The 20887-nt window shown below is 41.4% G+C and overlaps 1 long non-coding RNA gene across 1 annotated transcript; it reads left to right on the top strand.

Moving 5' to 3' along the window:
- The first annotated feature begins 146 nt into the window (after positions 1–146).
- On the top strand, positions 147–19353 carry LOC148163086 (uncharacterized). Its single transcript, XR_015769462.1, has 3 exons — positions 147–278; positions 8443–8563; positions 19029–19353. It is a non-coding gene; the product is annotated as an uncharacterized LOC148163086 (long non-coding RNA).
- The last annotated feature ends 1534 nt before the right edge of the window (positions 19354–20887 follow it).

Raw genomic sequence — 20887 nt, 5'->3', positions numbered from 1 at the left:
TCTCTGAGTTAGCGTGGTAAATCGGAACACGAGAACTAGGGGACGACCTAACCACAAATTGGAGGCAAGGCCTCGCCAGCCGGAAGCGTTCTTTTCTTAAAGCAACCGTGCGAGCAGCAAGTGTTCAGCCTCAAGGTTCCGCTAATTTCCTGGTTGCTAACGTGCTTCTGTCCCGGACTCCAGGGAGGATGTGTGTCAACTGTGGGAGGAATTTCACTTTGCGCCCTTTGGCGAGCAGGGGAGGCATCGCGATTGTCCTGTGTACCGAGAATGCGTTTGTAAGTATGTTTTCATTGCTATGATTCAGCACCTGACCCAGAAAAACACTGTGGACACTGAAGCCAGACTACAGAGCAAATTTGGATTTAAAGTTGGATTGAAAAATCTGCTGGTTTTTCACATCTGTACCGTGAGGGGCTTAAACTGGGTGATCTCTAGGTTCTCTTCCATATCTGTAAATTGTAGGATTTTACTTTTTCAGCAATCCACTGCTACGTTGTTTTCAACATCTACATGGGTATACTTAGTTTTTCTGCATAATTCTTTAGGATTCTGGAGTTGCCGTGGGGACAATTTTCTGAAGCCCTTCTGATTTTACAGGTTGGCTAGATTTTTCAGAGTTCCATACCAATCCTTCTCACAGAAGTTATTTTCCAGTCTTAACACTTGAGAAAGAACTGTTGATAGCAATCTTTTTTTTTCATTATTATGTTCAGTTAGCCAGCATATCAGTTTTTGATGTAGTGTTCAATGATTCATTAGTTACTTATAACAACACTCCTCACAACACCTGCCCTCTTTAATACCCATCACCTGGTTACCCCATCCCTCCAGCCCCCTCTCGTCTGTAACCTTCAGTTTGTTTCCGGGAGTCCAGAGTCTGTTTGTCTCCCTCTCTGATTTCTTGCCATTCAGTTTTCCCTCCCTTCTCCTGAGGTCCTCTGCACTATTCCTTATGTTCCACATATGACTGAAACCATTTTATAATTGTCTTTCTCTGCTGTTGATAGCAATCTTACCAGCATTTCTGTAACTCTTTTTCACTTTATAGCAACAAATTCCAATCCGTTTCCATATGTGCTTCTTTCTCCAGCCATTTTCCCCTAAGATGTAGTATTCTCATGACTCTTGAATGACAGTTACTCTGTCCTAACTGGCCATGCCAACCAGTAGGCCAGTTATCTGCCCCAAAGTAGATACCCTTTAAACTTCAGGATCTTGGCTGCATTCAGGCAAAGACAGGGAGATGGCTTACATGACTCCCTAAGATCTAATCCAGTCAGAGGAGGTGCCACATCTGAAGGAATCATTTGTGAACATTCTGGGGGTTTAGAGGCTAATTTTGGATAGTGCTTTTCTGTAAAGACCCCTATCCTTTCCCCTTTCATTCCGCATGAAGCTGAAGGTCTCCCTATTCCACGTGTTCCAAGAAAACTTGACCAAAGTACATAACAAGAGCACCATGTCTAATATGTGACAAATGAGGCCTGATACCTGTTGATAATTAGGGATTACTGGGTCAAAAATTGTGTTAAGTGGTGATAGCTTTGAGGAGAAACTATATTAGTTTCTTGTGGTTTCTTATGGTTGCTGTAACAAATTCCCACAAAATTTGTGGCTTAAAACAACAAATTTATTACCTCACAGGTCTGGAAGTCAAAAGTCTGAAATCAGTATTATTTGGCTGATATTATTTGGCTACTCTAGAGGACAGTCCATTTCTAGTCTTTTCCAGCTTCTGGTGGCTCCTGGCATTCCATGGGTTGTAGCCACATCACTCTAATCTTCCAGGCCAGCATCTTCAATTGTCTCTCTACTCTGTCTTCACTTCACCTTTTCTTTGTATGTATAAGATCTGCTACTTCCCTCTACTACGTGTGATCACATTCAGGGCCAATCTGGATCATCCCTGATAATCTCCCTATTTCAAGATCTTTAATGTAATTATATTTATAATTAAAAATTTAAATGTATTTTTTTTAAATTTTAAATTTAGGGGCACCTTGGTGGCTCAGTCAGTTAGGCATCTGCCTTTGGCTCAGGTCATGATCCCGGAGTCCCAGGATTGAGCTTACATCAGGCTCCCTGCTCAACGGGGAGTCGGCTTCTCCCTCTGCCCTTCACCTCTCTTATGCGCTCCCTCTCTCTCTCAAATAATAAATAAAATCTTTAAATTTTTAAAAAAATTATTTATATATAAAGTAGCATTTTTCCATTTTATTTATTTTACCATAGAAAGTAACAGTCACAGATTCCAGGGATTAGCACGTCTTTTCCTGGGGGGGGGGGTGTTCTTTTTCAACCTACCACAGGTACTGGTGGAATCCATCCTGTCACATGTTCAAGAATCCTAAAAATCCCTAGGCATGTGGTGCTGCAGGACCCCTCCAGCTGTACCAATGCGCTTAAATTAAACAAGCACTCTCCAAGTCTAAGTCATTGCCTGTGAAATTTTTAGGTTGATCAAATTTGTCTTCAAGCTACTGCTTCCCCTTGTTTGTTTCACCATCCCCCTCTTTCTAAATCCCCACCCCTACTTTTGTGCATCCCATTCATCTAAGGCCATCCTGAGACCCCTAATGAGCATATCTCTATATGTTGATACCCCTCAAGTCTCCGGCTCTGGTCCTATCTCTTCCTGGAGCTCAAAATCCATTTAATCAACTGTCTGCTGCACTTCATATCAACCTGTCCAAAACAAATACTTTCACCATAAATTTGACCCCTGTCCTATATCCTTTGATCCCAGTAAATGGCAACAGTATGCACATAGTCATCCAAGCTTCAATCTTTGCACTCAGACAGCTTGGGGGTGAGTTCTGGCTTATTTACCACTTACTATCTGTGAAAACTTCAGCAAGGTATTTAACCTCTTTATGCCTCATTTTCTTCATCTGAAAATGGAGGGGAGAAAAACACTTACCTCATAGAACTGTGTGGATTAAAAGAGATAAGTGTAGCACTCTTAGAACAATGCAGGACACGTTGTAAGCACTAGAAATATTAGTCTATTTGTTATTAACATTATCATCCTCTACTATTCCACCTTCTCCCTCACCTGCGTGCTACCTCTCCCCATAACTAGATAATCTGTCTAGTAAATTCTATTTACTATCTTTTTAATAAGTCCTCTCATGACATCCTCATGGCCATGCTCTAGGTCAAACTTTGGTCCTCTCTAGATCATCTCCTAACTGGTCTCCCTGCTTCCATCCCTTACAGAGCCAGTCTCATAAAATGGAACCTCATCTTGATAGAGTCATATATTCTTGGATTGTTTTCCTGAAACAGTAAGCATTAAATGGCTTTCCATGGGTTTTTACAGTTTGGCTCAAAACAACCTCATGTCCAACTATTCTTTGTAACACATTGAAGTTACAGCTGGTCTCTGAATATGTCTCTTATAAACCTTTATGCCCTTCTCTATTATGTTAGCCTATCTAGAAAGCTTTCATTTTTTCCCTCTTTCTGACAAAACACCATTTATCCTTTAAAATTCAGGATCTTTTGTCAAATCCACTTTTCCCAAGCGAAGTAAATCTGTCGGCCCATCTGTGAACCCCCACACCACTTTTTACATCCTTCTACCGGAGAAAGGAAAAGAAAGAAATGCTTGTTGAATGCCTACCATGGTCCAGGTCCTATGCTAAATGCTTGACAACATTGAACTTTATCTGAGCCCTAGGGACCAAGAATGCAGCCACAGTTGAGAAAACTCCCCCACCCTTTTGAGTTCCAAAAAAACTGCTAATTGTAAGGGACCACATTGTCCTGGCATATTCTGAGATAAGACCCTACCTGTACTTCCTCATGGCTCCCATAAGGCTGATGATGACTCCTTTGTTCACCTGCTTCTATAAAACTTTCCTTTCTTTTCTTTAAGCAGTTTCCTTATGGCTATAACCTGAATAAAATCATCTCCTTAATTCTGTGAAGTTAGTTTTGTTCTAATTAATTTACAGATGAGAAAACTGAAGCTCAGCTGCATGGCCTAAGATGGCACCAGTAAGAAGGAGGGAATGTAATTTCCTCCCAGGTCTGTGTGGCTTCAGCCTAGGTTCTTTCCACAACTCTCAGACATAGGATGTGACTTACCTGTTTACAGGTCGGCTTCAGACCATGAAACCTTCAAAATCAGGGACACCCAGATCTCCAACTAATCTTAATTGTTGTTTGCTAAATGAATTCCTGAATAAACCATGTCAATTCCCACTGAGATAGTGTTGCAGTGTTTCTCATTCCTTTTTAACCTAAGCCTCTTTTTGATAAGTAGGAAAAACAAATCCAAAAGGCTTAAATTTTGAGCCAAAGGAGAATTTACATTTTAAATGGAGACGATAGTGCTTTATCTTAAGGATTGGGGCGCTCTGAGGAATTTCAGGCCTGATGAGGGGGGATGGTGGAGGAGGGGGATGGGTAATGTCCCTTTAAAAACCTCCAGGCTTCTAAAGACCTCAAGTGACAGAATTTCCTCAGAGAAGTAGATGACCCACTTGAGAATGGAAGATCTTCATTGTCCACTGTGTCACAATTATTATTCTGTCCAACAATACCTCAGGGTCAGGTGTTAAGAGGTGATAACAAAGTAACATCTCAGGCTAACTGCCTGCTTCTGTTGTAGGATCCTCTCTAGAATTATAATATCCTCTCAATGGAGGGCACCCCAAGGGTCATCTTATCTAGTCCCCTGATAAAGTAGATTGCATCTTGGTCAAATGGGAACCTATGCCTTCTTAGGGATTTGTTTTAGACACTAACAGTGCTCACAGTAGGTCACTGTTATTTGTGTCTAGCCTCCATGGTTTGTACTTCAGTAGCAATGTGCCTTCTTTCAGCTCTCTGCTGAAATGGCAGACAACTTTATAGATTCAAAGTTCCCACTCAAACCCTAGCCTACCTGAAGAAGACCTCCATTTTAATTCTCAGATTATGTATTCTTTCCTATCAAAGCCAGACACTCCTCTATTACTAGCATGGAAGGTTAGATTGGAGCAGTGCACACTGGCTGAGAGAGGGAATTATCACTTTTAGGGGTCTATCAACATTTCTCTAAGGAAGTAGCTTTCAAACATTTCTGGCTCCAGACCTATTGTAAGGAGACACATTTTACTTCATGACTCATTTCACACAAACATGTGTAATTGAAACAAAGTTTTCATGAAAGAGTATTTAACCCTAATACATGCAATTCAATTCTAGTTTATTTAGTTTCATTTTTTGAAAAATGCTGGTGATCACTGTCATGTAAGGGGTTCATGGACATATACTGCCAACACCTGAGAATCAAAACCTTCTATTCCCATACTTAGCCTGGACATTGAAAACTAAACCTACACCTTATTGTCTACACAAACATAATTTCCCTATTCTACTGTCTTCATTAACATGACTTTACTTTTCCAAGGCTCTCCTGCCCATGCAAATGGTTTATTACAGAAAAATCCAACAACAAACTCTTCAATGGAAAGCATCAACAGAGAGTTTAAAAATGCCCTAAGAGTCTTTTAATCCATCACTTCAAAATCCTTGTCTTGCTGTTTCCACTAATCTTGGACAGTTGCATTATGATCCTTACCTAATTCTAAATCATGTCCCTTCATTGAAAGACCTACCTCAAACCAAACTTCCAGTTCTCAAGTTCTAACTTTGCCTTCCCTCCTTTTGAGACATTTTTGCTGAAGCTTTGCATAGATGGTGCTCTTCTTCACCCTGGTAAGCAATAAACTCAATTTGGTCTTACCAACAGTCTGTGTTGGTAATATTTGGGAAGCCAGCTTTTGATAATACCACATGATGCAGATACAACATGGGATTTATTGGGGGGAATCTTCTAAGCAGGCCAAGAATTAGCAGAGCACACACAGCTTCTCCTGATCTCTCCTTGTTCCATGGCATATGCCAGTCAGAGATGTTCTATGTGCACTAAGGCCAAAGCCCAGCAAAGAGCAGCCTGCTTGGACAGCAAGCTTGCTGTGCAAATGTGAGCACTCCAAGAGCGTACAAGCTCTGCTTCCATACTGGGAAAAGGAGCCAAGGCACACCTTGTTTCTCTAAGTAACAAAAAATGTATCAATGATCTTCTAAACTGGTAACAGTGCTAGGAAATATGCATGACAGAGGCCAAGGTGTACATACTCAGGGCCCTAGGAAAAGCTTTTTTCACCAGGAATGCTGATATCAGCCAGAGGCCTTGTCTTTCCACAGCTGGCTCAGTACAGCACATTCAACTCTCAACTGAAGCTACTGAAAAGGGGAAGGACAGTTCTGGGGCTATCCACAGTTGTCTCACGTCTATCACCTGGAAGTGATTCCACAAATGACTATTGGGTTACAACCTGCAGTTTAAAGAACACTGTTCTAACTTTTAGGGTAATTTTTTTAGGGTAATTAATGTGTTCATTATATTGATTGTGGCCATGATTTCATGAGTATATACATATTCCAAACTCATCAAATTTTATACTTTAAATATATGCAGTTTATTGTATGAAATTATACCCCATTAAAGCTATGAAAAATTAATAAAAGGGGTAGATAACAGTATAGAGGCAACAAGATTGGTCATATGTTGGTATTTGGTAAAGCTACTTTTGCTTTACCAGGAAATCTCCTGCATATTTTTAAAATGAATTTTACCACACAGATATGAAGACAAAACAAAACAAAACCTCAAAAAAGAAAGAACCTGTACTAAGGATCTGAACCATGGCTGCACAATTATTATAAGGAGTGTGGAGAGTGAAAGTTGTTTCAAGGATCTAGCAAACACAAATTTCTTTAGGGCCTTCTGTTACCCTGGTGAAAAAAAAATCTAATATCCTCAGGGCATAGGAGAACTATGGAGACTAAGTAGTATTCATGTATTCAATAATTCATCAAAGAAATATTAATTAAGCACCCATAAGTACCAGGCACTCTTCTAGGGGATGCAGCGGTGGACAAAATTAAGGTCCTGGCCTTCATGGAGCCTACATTCTAGTGGGAGGAAAATGACAATGTACAAGAAAACAAGTACTGTGTAATATAATTTCAGGTAATGATAAGAGCTATGGAAAAAAAAATAGGTACAAGGTAAGACAGTAATAAGGAGTTCAGGGAAGGCCTCTAAAGGATGAGTCCAATCTAGAGTTGGGATTGAAATATCAGAGGGGCGCCTGGGTGGCACAGTCAATTGAGCGTCAGGCTCTTGGTTTCAGCTCAGGTCGAGATCTGAGGGTCATGGGATCAAACTCCACCTCGGGCTCCACACTCAGTGAGCAGAGTCTGCTTGAGATTCTCTCTCCCTCTGCCCCTTCCCCCACTCTTGCTCTCTCTCTCTAAAATAAAATAAATAAACCTCTAAAAGAACAAATATTGGAAATGGAGACAAGGGAAGGAATAAGAAAAGGTGATTAAATACTAGAAATCAAGGTTATTTACTAGATAGTGGAGGAAAAGTTGATAAAGATATCACTCAAGTGAAAGGTGTGTCAAAGCCCCGTCCTTACCCCTACTAATAGAAGGGAATAAATACAGGGCACCTGGGCTGGTGCTTTTAGAACAGAAACAGCACAGCTTACTGTGTCTCATTTTTCGGTTGTCCAATGATCCAGCTGTGCTATATGTTGTTCAGCAGTTGACCTGTATATCAGGTTGGAAAGGCAGAACTTGGGGCTGGGCATCAAGGAGCTAGGAACTGTTAAATCCTGATCCTTGTTGACCAGGGTTTGGGGGATTGCTTCACTTGGGGAAGTGTGACCCCACATGCATCCTTAATACTACCACCATGCCTATCATTACCTTACCTCCTCCCAATTTTATGTTGTTTTAATTATATTCTTCCAAGCATGTTTACATTTACAGAATATGTAAATTGAATAAACCATGTCAATTCCAATGTTACTGACAATGTAAATTGTCATTAACTATATAAATCTAACCGTATAAATATTAGCGATGTTTTGAACAGTCTTTTTTCTGTGGATCTTTCTTCCCATTATTCCCATAATTCATGCTGATATGCTATTATATATCTTTCCCTGCCCATAACCAAATGTTCTTATGCATAGATGCATATATTGTTTGCTTTCCAAAATGGGATCATATCATAAAGACTTTTCTACATATTTCCTTCAGCTATATCTCATTAAAACCCCTTCAAGTCATCTGATATAACTGAAATTATTTCTTTTGATGGTGTGTAATAATCCCCACCACAATCATACTGTATTTTTTTCACCTGTTCCCTATTGCTGGGCATTCATTTTGTTACTTTTTGCCACAAAGAATTATGATGCAATCATGTTTTTGTACAGATTTGCTGGAGAGGTATTGTTGCCATACATAACTCATGCGGTTATACTTGGTGGCCCTGCCAAGAAGGGTAAACAGGCTCTTTAATTTTTTTTAAACTCTGATTTGTACTGTTTGCCAATTTCTGTGGTTTCAATACTTTCATTACAGACAATTTCAAGCTACCAATGTGAAATCATTGAACACAGAGTTGGGAAGAGATGCACACAATTGGCTCCAGCCTATAAAAACCAGCTCCAGAACAGCACCGTGAGGACTAATAGAAAATGCGGTATTCCATTCTTTTTGTTGTTGTTGTTGTTGATTTCTTTTGGTGGCAAGAAGAAGAACATCACCCTTACTAGCAGGTCCACACTGCACGATTCTGCATGGTACCATTCACATCTACATGAAGGATGGCCTCTGGAGTTATGCAAAGCACAACTGTTCTTGGTGGCCCTACTTCCTAGTTCCCCTAAAATGATACCATTTGCTTCTTTGTAAAGCTAACATAAGGGTGCAGGGCAGAAGTTCTAAAGTTTAGCATGTAGCAGAATCACCCGGGATACTGGTTAAAACCAAGATAACTGGGCTTTACTTCCAGAGTCTCTGACTCTGTAGGTCTGGAGTGGGGCCTGATATTTTACATTTCTAAGTTCCCAGATGGTGACATTGTTGATTTAGGGACCACCTTTTGAGGCCTAGTGGTATAGAATAAAGTAGGTGTTTTCTCTGTGAGCAGGAAATACGTGGCTGGACCACTCAATTAGAATGCCTGCCTTAGGGAATGAGTGCTCAGGATAGAGTAGAGTACCAAACTCTGATGCCTACTGGGGTTTGACAGGTAGCAGAAGTATGTGTAGTGGCTAGCTGGGGTGTAGAAAATGTTATGTTTAGGATCAATTTCTTTGTTTTGAGGTTTAGGTGCTTTAGAAAGGACAAATTGACCAAAGTCAAGGACACTTGGGGAGTAAGAGCTAGTCACTAAGTCTGGGAGATGGGGTTGAGAACAGTCAGCAGGCAAAGAGATATCAAAAGGGGAAGGGAGAGGGTCTCTAGCCCTCTTTCTTTCTAATACTCCTTCACTCCACACTTTAACATCTGCTTCAGGATCCTCAAATTTCAGTGTATTAAGATAGCTTGCTGGGTAAGAATTAAACGTACAGAGGTGTGAGAAGGTATATAGTCTTCCACTCAGCACTAATGTAAGAGGGCCTGCTTGGTCTGCAAGCCTGATTCCAGAGAATGTAGTGACCTGAGCTCTGCACTAGGTGGCAGGATACCCTAGTGTTCTGTTTCTCTTCCCCCCTCAAGACAGTGAGCTAAAAGCTTCTTTGGACTTCATTTTGTCTTATCTGTAAAATGAGAACTTTGGGGTAGATTACATTGATGAGAGATAGAAGTAGAAAAATGTTCATCTTTAGCCCAGAAGGCTGACCTATATCCTGCATAGTTTCAATAGGGATCAAATATGTGCTGGTTGCTATATTCTTAAAGGGTCTCATATGACTGCCTGTAAATCTCACCAATAGTTAATATCGAACTGAATGACAAGCACCAGAGAAATCTTGCAAAAGTAGCTTTATGAGCAGAAATTTAAAGAGAACTCTTATGATCTAATACTCCCTGCATGTCCCCTCCTTCTTGAGCACTAAGTATATAACCACCAGCTTCATACAGCAAAAGTGCAGCTCTTTCTGCCCACAGGGGCTGTCCCCATGCAACTTAAATAAACTTACTAGTTTTATATGCAACTGATGAATCACTGAACTCTACCTCTGAAACTAATAATACACTACATGTTAATTGAATTTAAATAAAATTAAAATTAAAAATAAATAAATAAATAAACTTACTAAGTTGCATTGTAAAGCATCTCAAGAATTTTTTCTTGACCATTGCTCTCAAGGATCCCACAACAACAATGGGCCACCTCTATGAGCTCTACAGTGCAAGATGTGGTTCCTCTTGGGGGCTGGTTTTAGAATCAAGGACTGGAGACATTTTTGCGGATGTCAAGAGACTGGAGGAATGGGCTTGCTGCCTCCCCATAACTATCTACTATCTTGGCTGGGATGGACTTCCCATTCTTCCCTCTCCACTGATACCCTAGTCCCAGCTGTCACTTACCTCTAAGCCTCTCAGGGGTCCCAGCTAACTACCAAACTCTCATTGCCATCATACCCTATGCCCTGTGTGTGTGCGTGTGCATGTGCGTGTGCGTGTGCGTGCATGTGTGTGTGTGTGTGTGTGTGTGTGTGTGTGTGTGAGGGGAGTGGGGTTGGCCACAGGGTACAATGCTAAAATGGATTAAGAAGCTCTGAACCTGAGTTTTGAAGACTTATTTCCCCATGTTTAACATAGGCTGTATCTTATCATGCCAGGGTTGTAATAAACCCAAATAAGGTGACAAACAAAACATTTCTCAGAAACATTGCAATATTCTAAGAAAAGAACTGGATCCAGAGTCAACCAGTTTGGGCTTGAATTCTATCTGGGCCACTTTTCAGCTCTTTGACCTTGAGCTATTTATCTCATTCAGCCTCCCCAGAGTTTTCATTTATAGCATCTATTGAGCTAATAATATCCGCTAGACCAGGATTTCTCAACCTCAGCACTACTGATATTTTGAACTAAATAATTCCTTGTTGGGAGTTGTCTTGTGCATTGAGGGATGTTTAACAGCATCCCTGACTCTTATCCACTAGATGTCAGTAGCACTCTCCTCTCCCCATGTAACAATTAAAAAATGCCTCCATTCATTGCCAAATGTCCCCTGTGGGTAAAATCACCTTGGTTGAGAAGCACTGTCCTAGAACACAGAATTACTGGGAAGAATGGAAAGTAGAAGCACACTGCAATTTGTTGAATTTATGTATTTTTTATAAATCTTTAGGATTTTGATTAGAGAAATACAGAAATAGACAAATTTATGAGTCAAACAAATGAGGAGGTGAGGGTTAGATTATGTTTTCATTTGGAGAGTTGAGAAGAGATGATTGAAAATAGAATGACCAAACATCCCAGTCTGCCAGAACTCAGGGAGTTTCCTGCAATGTGAGATTTTCAGTGCCCAAATCAGGAAAGTCCTGGGCAAAGGGCGATGTCACTCTAGTCAAAAAAAGTCACCACTGGTATGTACTATATGCCAGACATTGTGCTGGGCACTTTACATACCTTGTTCAGTCCTGGCAATAAGCCTGTTACAAACATCATATTTCTATTTGCTTGATAAACAACTGAGACTCAATGCAACAGAATGGTCTAGCCACAGGCATTTGGGCAAGTCTACTCAAAGGAGGTGGGATGGTTTCAGTCCTTCAAAAAACCCCTATGCTCTACTCTGGGAACTTCTTTTCCCCAATCCTTGGTGCAGGACACAGAGGAGGCCTACCAGAACACAGCCTGTGACTTGCTGGTGACAGTATGGATGCACAGTTCTGAGCATATCATGCCCAAAATCTTCAGCATAAAGTGGGCTTGAGTGGGCCTCCTTGGAGTATACTCTACATCAGCAAAATTATCTCCAAGGGTAAGGAGATAGTCATGAGGAAAGTGGGACCCCCAGAAAAATCCATCTGCAAGATTGTTTTGGCTCCTTTTTGGGACATTACCCTTGAATTGGAGGAGGTGGGTTGGGAGAGTTGAGTGGGATGACAAGGCAGAAGAGACAACAAATACTCTGTGCCATTCTGGAGCCCACATCTCCTCAGTGTGCCATCATTTCCTAGGAATTCTCAACATTCCACTTCAACCCCAACCAAAATAAAATAAAAATTAAAAAAAAGGATTTGATCCTGGAAGTCTGTGCCCAATGGTGATGCTGGTATCACAATTCCTTTGCCATGCTTTTTGGAAAAAGCTGTCATTCCAAGGATGAACAATTTTCTTTAGGGAATTCTGGAGCTTTTCCTGCTAATTGCTAGAAAATATGTTGTCCATTTCTTCTGCTCTTCTTCCTGCCTGCATTTTGGTGTCCTAAATTGCTATCCTCACTCTAACCTTAGAAAGTTAAACTTGCATTTGCTTCTAGTACCACAGTAGAATCTGCGAATTGCTCATTTCTTTTCCATGAGTATCTCTTGATCAAAGGCCAGGATTTGTTAGTGCTGCTGTTTGCTTAACAGGAACTACCCACTCTCATCACAGATTTGCCTGTTTCTCTCTGAAGTCCCAGGCTGCCAGAGAATAATGTTCTTTGCTGTATGCCCCATCCCACTTCTACTTCCTGGTCTCCAGTCAGTCAGAGAGACCTCACAACAGGGGTGAGGAAGCATGCTCACACAGATCCACTCCTACACTTAAAACTTCTGAGGCAAATTCTCCCAGAAGCATGGACTGTTGAAACTGGAAGGATCTTCAGAAGGTCAGCCAGTTTAACTCCCTAAGTAAGCTTAGAGAAGTGGAGGCAGTGATGACCAGAAAGGTCAACAGCCTAGCCCAGGATCACTCAGTGAGTTGGGGGCTGAGCCTGGAATTAGAATCCACAGTTGCTGGAATCTAAATTATCATTCAGAATACTTCTTACTTTCTGAAAACCATTCTAGCCCTGGTGCAGATGAAGGGATTGGAAGTTTTAGTCAGCAGTCTGGCTACATGATACCTTGAGCTGAGGAGCAGTTCACTGACTTCCTGCTCCTTGGATAGATCAGTGTCCTCACGCAATTGTCCAGCCCAAGCAGACAGCATTGGTCTGGGGAAGAAGGAGACAAGATCATTAGAGAAATTGGTGAAGTAACCAATGTCTTGGTGGCTGTCACTGCCAGGTGTGTACCTGGATGTAACTCATTTGCCTAGGTTGGCATAGTTAAGTTAAAGAATTGATTTTTCTTTATTGACAATTTTTACTTCCATAAATCTCTGTTAAACTACTGCAGTAAGCCAGCAGCACATGTTTAGATGAAGGGTCCAAGCAGCTTCTCTCATTTTTTTTATGGATATGTGTGCTGTGGGTTGTGATTCTAGACATGTGTACGATACATTGTCTGTTGGGATTTTTTGTATGTGTGGTTTTCATAGAAGAATGAAATAAAGAGCAGGAATTTTGGAGACTAACAGATGAGGACTCCAGTCCCAGTTTGAACTAACTGCATAAACTTGGGAAAGTTGCTTAATCTTTCTCAGCCTTGATTTCTCTAGCTGAAAAATGGCGGCTATCCTATTCACTTCACTGAGTTATTGGGAGAATTATATGAGATGATGTGGGTAAAGTGCTTAGCTCAGTGCCTGGCACATACACTGAATGTATGCTTAGCCAATAGGGTTAATTAACATCATTACTACGTGCTGTTTTATTCTGCTTAGAGCATTGGGACCTCTAGGTATGTTGCAGCCACTTGCCTGGGAAGCAGTACACCATCCCCATAAGTCCTGCCCCAGCTCCCTTAACCCTGTCCTCTTCTGCACTCCAAAACCAATTTTGGAGTGTGGCTGTCCTAAAGGGAAGCATAGCAATTAAAAGTTCCCCTTGCCCTCTGCTAGTGAGTACTTTGCTAATATCATGAGTATGTATTTTTATCTCTACCTTTTTTGCATTGTTTTATAATTACTTGATTCTGTCATTGTGTGTGTCCAGCTAGATTTTAAATGTGGTCAAAAACTGCCTTAATCTTTTCTGATCCCTCAGGGAGCAGCATTAATACTATAGCAGAGCAGGTGCTCAGGAAATATTTAAATAAATTAATAAATGAATGAGCACCCAAATGCTAAAGACGGAGCGTTCAAGCTCTTTCTAATTTTAAAAGGTCCCACCTCTCCCCTTGGATCACCATCTGTATGGAGTCCCAGATGTTTCTGGTAAGAGGGTTGGTTCCAAGTTGTTCTGAGAAGTTTTTTTTTTTTTTTTCCCACACACTCATCCAAATTTGAGTTTACTTCCTGTTTCTTTTTGTGTGCACAGAAATTTCCACCCTTATTCTGGAACTTAACATAATCAGTCTTAGAATAAAGTGTGTTGTGTATCTCCATTACCCCTTAAGAGTGGCTATTCCTGGAGGGTGACTTTGGCTTTGGAGCACTGGGCTTTGGAATCTGACAGATCTGGATTGAAACTCTGGCTCTACCACTCATTTATTCTCTGTATAACCTTCGACAAGAGTCTTAACCTCTTGAATCCACTATCTATATTTGTAAAATGATGTAAAAGACTTATAAAAAATTTACTTAATCTTTGTGACAATCCTATATGTGTGAGGATATAGAATTGTAGCCAGAATTAAATAATATAATGTGTGCAAAGTGCCCAGTTTAGTGCTTGGCATATAGTACACACTCAACCAATATTTTCTTATCATTTGTTTATGAAAAATAACCAAGTTGCAGAAGAAAAAATGCAGAAAATAGAGAAAACAAAGAAAAATTATCCATAGTTCCACTATCCTAACATAATAATGTTTGGTCTCTAGGATTCTTCAGGGATCCTGTCTTATTCATCTTTGCAGTCCCCACAGTACCTGGCACATGGTGGTCACTCATTCAATGTGTTTTATTCAATTGACTTAGAAGGGAGAAGTAAATAAATGGCAAACTTTGGTGGGGACTTCAACAATTTAAAAAATTCATGTCCACTACATGTTCATACCAACACTTTGAGGCTAATGGATTGTCATTCCTCCCATTTTACAGAGGAAGAAATTGAACCTCAAATAGATACAAGCAATGTGCCCTAGTCCACACATCCAATAAGTAAATGGCAGGATAGGACCTCTGGTCCAGAATTTCTAACTCCAAAGCCTGGGTGTTTGACACTATCTATCCCTCATTACCTAAGCCCAGTCCTCCCTAATAAAGCCTAAATTGCCATCCCTGTGACTAGGGGTTTAATGTTCCCTGGCAAACTGCCCAACTATGCCCCCTCTTTACTCTTGATCCCTGGGACTTGGGTTGGGGAGTAGGGTTGGTAGTGAACAGGGAGCTGAGACAGGCAGGGTCTTGGATCTGCTAATCCAGAGAGAACAGATGGAGAAATGGCATGCCCAGAGAGGCCTGGGGCCATTTCCACTGGGAGTGGGCAGAAGAGAGGAATTCACTTTAGAGAAGGTTCAGCTAGTTCTGGACCAGTAAACTTTAGGAGAAAGCAAGTTCCCTCTGAAGCCTCTGCCCAGACAATTGGGAAGAGATTATGGGCCACTACAGGTTATTTCCATCTTCTGTGTCTGGGACAGGCCTATGTTTCTGAGACAATGCCTCCTGTATTTTGCCTCTGCCTTAGCCATCCAGTCCTGATATTTCAACCCCCACCCTAAACTGGGGACCTTTGAAACTGCTTCTTGCTGAGCTAAGCTAGGATTCAAAGTAAGCCTTTTCCCCCCATACATTAGCTCCAAGTTCCATCCCCATGCTCTACTGCTAGAAGCTGACCCCCACACCTGTGAAGCCTTCTCTAGCTTGCTTTGATCCCTGAGATCTAAGCATGTTTTCTCAGATCCATGATATGTCTCTGCAGATGCTCATAGAGAAAATCCAGATGGCAGAATTCTAGCAGGAGTTCGGAAAGTGTGGATACAGCTTTACTGGAGTCCTTAGAGAAGGGTGGTGTAGAGGAGTAGTGAGGAATGGGATGGATCAGGGGGTGTGGGTGGGGGAAGCATGGCCATATTGATCTGCCTCAGTTTGCTGGGTGGGTTTTACTTCCCTGGGCCTAAAATTACATCTGAGTTTGAAGGAAAGGATTCCCAGAATGTTCAAATTGAGATGCACTTCAGAGGTCTTACTTCATCTCAGACCCAGAGCTGGGATTTGAATACAAAGGAAAATACCTAGACAGTGCCTAGCACAGAGTAGGAACTCAAGTGTTCAACTCCTTTCTTATTCTTGATTTTCTGGCCAGTGTTCTTTTTAGGGTGATCAGCTTGTCCTTGTAACCCTGGGATTTTCCCAGTTTTACCATTGAAAGTCCTTAATCCTGGAGCCCCCATTCAGTCCTGGGCAGACCAGAATAGTAGGTAACCCTTTTTCTCTTACTGCTTTTGTCTCACCACCTTGTTTCCCTTTGGGAACTTCAAACTTGAAGGCAGAGTTGAAATTACTTCTCAAGAAAACACAATCTGAATTTTTGTTTTTGTCTGAGACTGGCATGTTTCACCTGCATTGTGTCAGCCTATTTTACAATGTATCTATGGTTCAGGTAGGCTAGATAGCTTGCCCAAGGGCATACAGTGTGTCTATGGTATGGGGGTCAGGGGTGAACAAGCAAACCCAAGGCTTCTGACACTAGGCTTAGTGTGTTTCCCATAACATTCTCCAATAAACCCTAAAAATCAGACCCATGACTGCACTGTCTTGCATTTTGGGGGGCTTCTCTGAGGATCAAGTCTAGGGCTATATATCCAGTGCATCCTCAGCCAGAGAGCTGCCTGCCCACATGATGCCTTTTGTGTGTGGTAATGGGCTGAGCAATTTAGGACAGCTTGCAACTTTCTGGTTCTGGGATCTTGTTTGTAGAGTGCCTCACCTTGCATGTCTTTGAGGGGCATTTTGAGATCCATCTCCTTCAGCTGGTAGCCTGCCTCTCCCTCCCCATCCCTGCGCCAGGCTCATAATATAATTCTAGTATCTTTTTATGCTAGCCTTTGCATGTACTATGGGATTGTCCTGAGGGTGTCAGATAATGTCCATCTAGTATAGGATCACACTAGGAGCTTGCTGGACACCTCTCACCAATAAATGTGACAGTGTGAAGTGAATAGTTAGGGAAGGGGTTGGGGAACCCAATCTGTTGCACCCTCTGGAACACTCCTACTCAATACTCTATCAGTGGTTTCTGGGCTTGAGGTTTGGGGGAAGAGGCCTGGGAGGGTACAAAGGGCATGGTCTTGAGAGTCAGCAGAATAGGAATGGACCCTAGCTCTGCCCCCAATTGCTGCATGTCTTTGGGCAACCCACTCCAGCTTCCTGGGGCTCAGTTTTCTCTTCTGTACAATGCAAGGACTGCTCCACGTAATCCACAAGTTCTCTGTCAGCATGAAAATTTTATCACCATTTTAGTCTTTAATTTTAGCTCCTCTGGGATTGTTTCTTTAGAATTTACTATGATTATTAAGAATGATAATAACAACTATCATTTATTGAACACCAGCTATTCACCAAATCAGCAGAGCAGATGAGAGCTTGGGCTCTGGAACAAGATGATCTGGATTGGAATCCTGCTCTGCCACTCACTAGTTGTGTAACCTTGGACAAGTGACTCAATTCTTCTGTGCCTCAATTTCTCTCATTTGTAACTCGAGAAAAATAAAAAGTGCTGAACACAGTGCCTGGCACTTAAGAAGTTAGACACTATGTAAACTGCTATTTATTACTCGTGACAACTTTATGGGATAAAGAATATAATTATAACCATTTTACAAATGGAAGAAATGAAGCTCAAAGCAGGTAGACCACTTTCCCAAGATCACAGAGTTAGCAAAATGTTGGCAGTGGGCCTCAAACCCAGGGAATCTGATTCCAAAGCCTACTGTCTTAACTCCTGTGCTCTGCAATTCAAAGTTCTCAAAAAGGCAGTGGATTGGTGGCAGGCCCAAAAGCCCTTGGGAAGGTGGCTGAGTCCAGGACACCAGGGAATGAGGAAAAACTGCTGCCTGCACAAAGACCTCTCAAGGAGTAAGTCCTGGCCCCCTTATGGACCTTGGGAAGGGAAGGAGAAGGACTAAGGAGCCCCACAGCATATAGGGGCCTGGGAGGGTCAGGAGGCTTAGTCTCTGTTGCAGGGTGAAGGGCCCCCCAGGTCAAATATCTTCAATACCAGCAATACAGTTTGATAAAATCTTCCTTCCTCTCCTCCCCACCTGATTCAGCTTGGCCCTGAGAGCCTTCCTTAGCTAGGTCCCTCAACCTTGTGAGAAAATCTCCTGGGGAGCTTGATACAGTCTGGTCTTCTAGCAGTTCCATTTGCCCTCTTTGTACAATAACAGTAAACCTATGGGTTTATATGCATAATTTTCATACATGTACACAGCTTTAGCACTTTATCACACATCTCTTGATCTCCACAACTACCCTGGGAAGAGGAGCTTCTCTTCTATTTTATAGTTGAGGAAACAGAGGATCGTAGTCAGAGTTGTGCAATAGAACTACAGTTGGTGACTAATGTCAGCCCTCTGTGACCATTTCAAGTGACCTCAAAGAGATATGAAAAACAAGAAGTACTGGAAAACCAGTTAGGTGGAGGCATACAAGCAATAGTTTTGAACAATTAGATATGATAGAAACATAATGTATTAAGATGACCTAAGAGTCTCTCATGTATCTATGTGGAAATTAGTAAACCTTAATTTTTACAACCAAACCAATTATACCTTGTGACATGCAATTATACCTTGGAGAACTGTTTACAAGCACATATACCCCTTTCCCTTTTTGCATATGATCCCCTATAAGCGAACAAGCTTCAGAGCAGTTCTCCAGAGAAATCTGAAGGACTGTGTCCCAGGCTATAGTCCTCAGGAAGACAATGAATAAAGCATTTACTAACCTACTTTGAGGTTGGCTTTTTTTTTTTCAGTTGACAAAGTGATTTGAGCAGATGTGAGTCCCAAACACAGGCCAGTTGCCTCTTGTTCCACTATAGAGAACAAGATGGAATCACTCATATCAATCAGTAACATATGTCAAGCTGTGACATAAGAAACCAAGGGCATTGCAGCTAAGACCAGACACCACTGAAACCAGCATGGGCTGACAACACCCAGAACTGATAACCAACAGAACCAGAAATGGTTTGCAAAGGTCTAAGGCTCATTAAACTTTTTTTTTTTAAGTTAGGATTTTTGCAGCAAACTGTCAGATTCTCCAGATGCTGACCCTTTCACATCTGACCACATCAAAAAGGCAACTGCCGGATTGATCTCTGAATGTAGCAGATTCTCCACTGCTTGAACATAATAAGCAGCACCTGCAGAGAGCTTACCCAGACCAGACTAAGGCCTCATCTCAACTGTGCACTCATGAACTGACTTTGTGTTTGGTTCATTAACTTCCTACTCTGCTGTATCTTGTTTATTGTGTAACTTTGTATTGTGCTTTGCTTTGTGTGATGTGTAGGAAACTAAGTTAAACATGTAATGAAATGTTATTGAGTTTGGAATCCTGAACCTGCTTTACAATTATATTAACCTTCTTTATGATTGAATAAAGTTGACATTGTGGAAAGACACAACTCATGTTTGTGCCTTCACAGCATGCTCGTGGATCTCACCATGAGAGAGGCGTGGAGGAAGAGGGAACCAAAAGCTAATTTTTTCTCATGCTCACATTTGGTTCTTTTCCTTCTCTGTCATACAAGGCATTGCCTTCTGTCAGGGAGGAAGAATTTCACCTGCCCTTCAAGGTCCTTCTAGCTGGACTAAGGATCAAATTGACAGACAAATTAACAGGAGAAAGACAAATTTAAATTCCTACTTACATATGGGAGCCCCACAAAGATATGAGACTCAAAAGCAGTCAGTCAATTGTGGCTTATATACCATCCTTAGCTAAGGAAAGGAGTGGAGACCTAGAGCTTCAAAGAGGAGCAAGGCAATTCACAGGAAGATGAGAAGAGCAGATGTTTGGTAATCCGATGTTTGCCCTACCATGCAGATAAGTCAGATATAAAAAGTTATCTCTGGTAATAGCTCTCTTTAGTATAGGCCCCCTATCTAAATTATGTTAGTCAGTTAAGGGGGAGATAAAAACTTTTCCTAAGTCTGCTGAGTCCCGATTGCTTTCAGATCAAAATAACCCACATTCCAAAATGGCATATTCTGCTCTCCTTCAGTTCAAAACAGCACAAATTTATTATCTTGCTGTTCTGAAAGAATTCTTCTTGCTTATTTAATTAAATTTATTATGTTATGTTAGTCACCATACAGTACATCATTAGTTTTTGATGTAGTGTTCCATGATTCATTGTTTTTGTATAACACCCAGTGCTGTTGCAATACGTGCCCTTAATACCCATCACTGGGCTAACCCATCCCCCCACCCCCCCAAACCCTCAGTTTGTTTCTCGGAGTCCTTGGTCTCTCATGGTTCGTCTCCCCCTCCAATTCTCCTCCTTCATTTTTCCCTTCTGAAGGTCAGAATTCTAAAATCAAGGTATTTATAGGGCTGCATTCTTTCTGGAGACTTCAGGGGAGAATCTGTCTTCTTATCTTTTCAAGCTTCTAGAGGCCACCTGCATTCCTTGGCTTCTGGTTCCTTCCTTATTGAAAGCCAACAGCACCAAATTTTCAAATCTCTCTCTCATTCTGCCCTCCTGCATCCCTCTTACAAGGACCCTTGTGATTACATTAAGGTCATCCAGAATAATAATCCCTCAGCTCAAGATCTTAACTTAATCAGATTTGCAGATCCCTTTTGTCAGTTTCCAGGGATTAGGTCATAAACATCTTTGTGGGAAGGGAGAGTTATTCAGCCTACCACAACTAATTAGATGTGGGAATAATGAAGGGAGAGGTTGAGAATATTTTTTTACTTTTTATTGCTGAAAATTTCACACACAGTAAGTGAAAACTACAGTATAATGGATCTCAGGTACCCATCACCCAGCTTTAACAATTATCAACATTTTGACAGTCTTGTTTCAACTACCCTTCTCCCCTTTTTTGGCAGGAATTTTTTTTTTGTCATGGCAGGA

This window comes from Eumetopias jubatus, unplaced genomic scaffold, assembly GCF_037043125.1.
Source record: "Eumetopias jubatus isolate StellerSeaLion01/CBP00866 unplaced genomic scaffold, mEumJub1_p1.0 scaffold_11, whole genome shotgun sequence".
Lineage (NCBI taxonomy): Eukaryota > Metazoa > Chordata > Mammalia > Carnivora > Otariidae > Eumetopias > Eumetopias jubatus.
The sequence above is the reverse complement of the archived record's forward strand: the minus strand, read 5'-3'. Positions and strand labels throughout refer to the sequence as shown.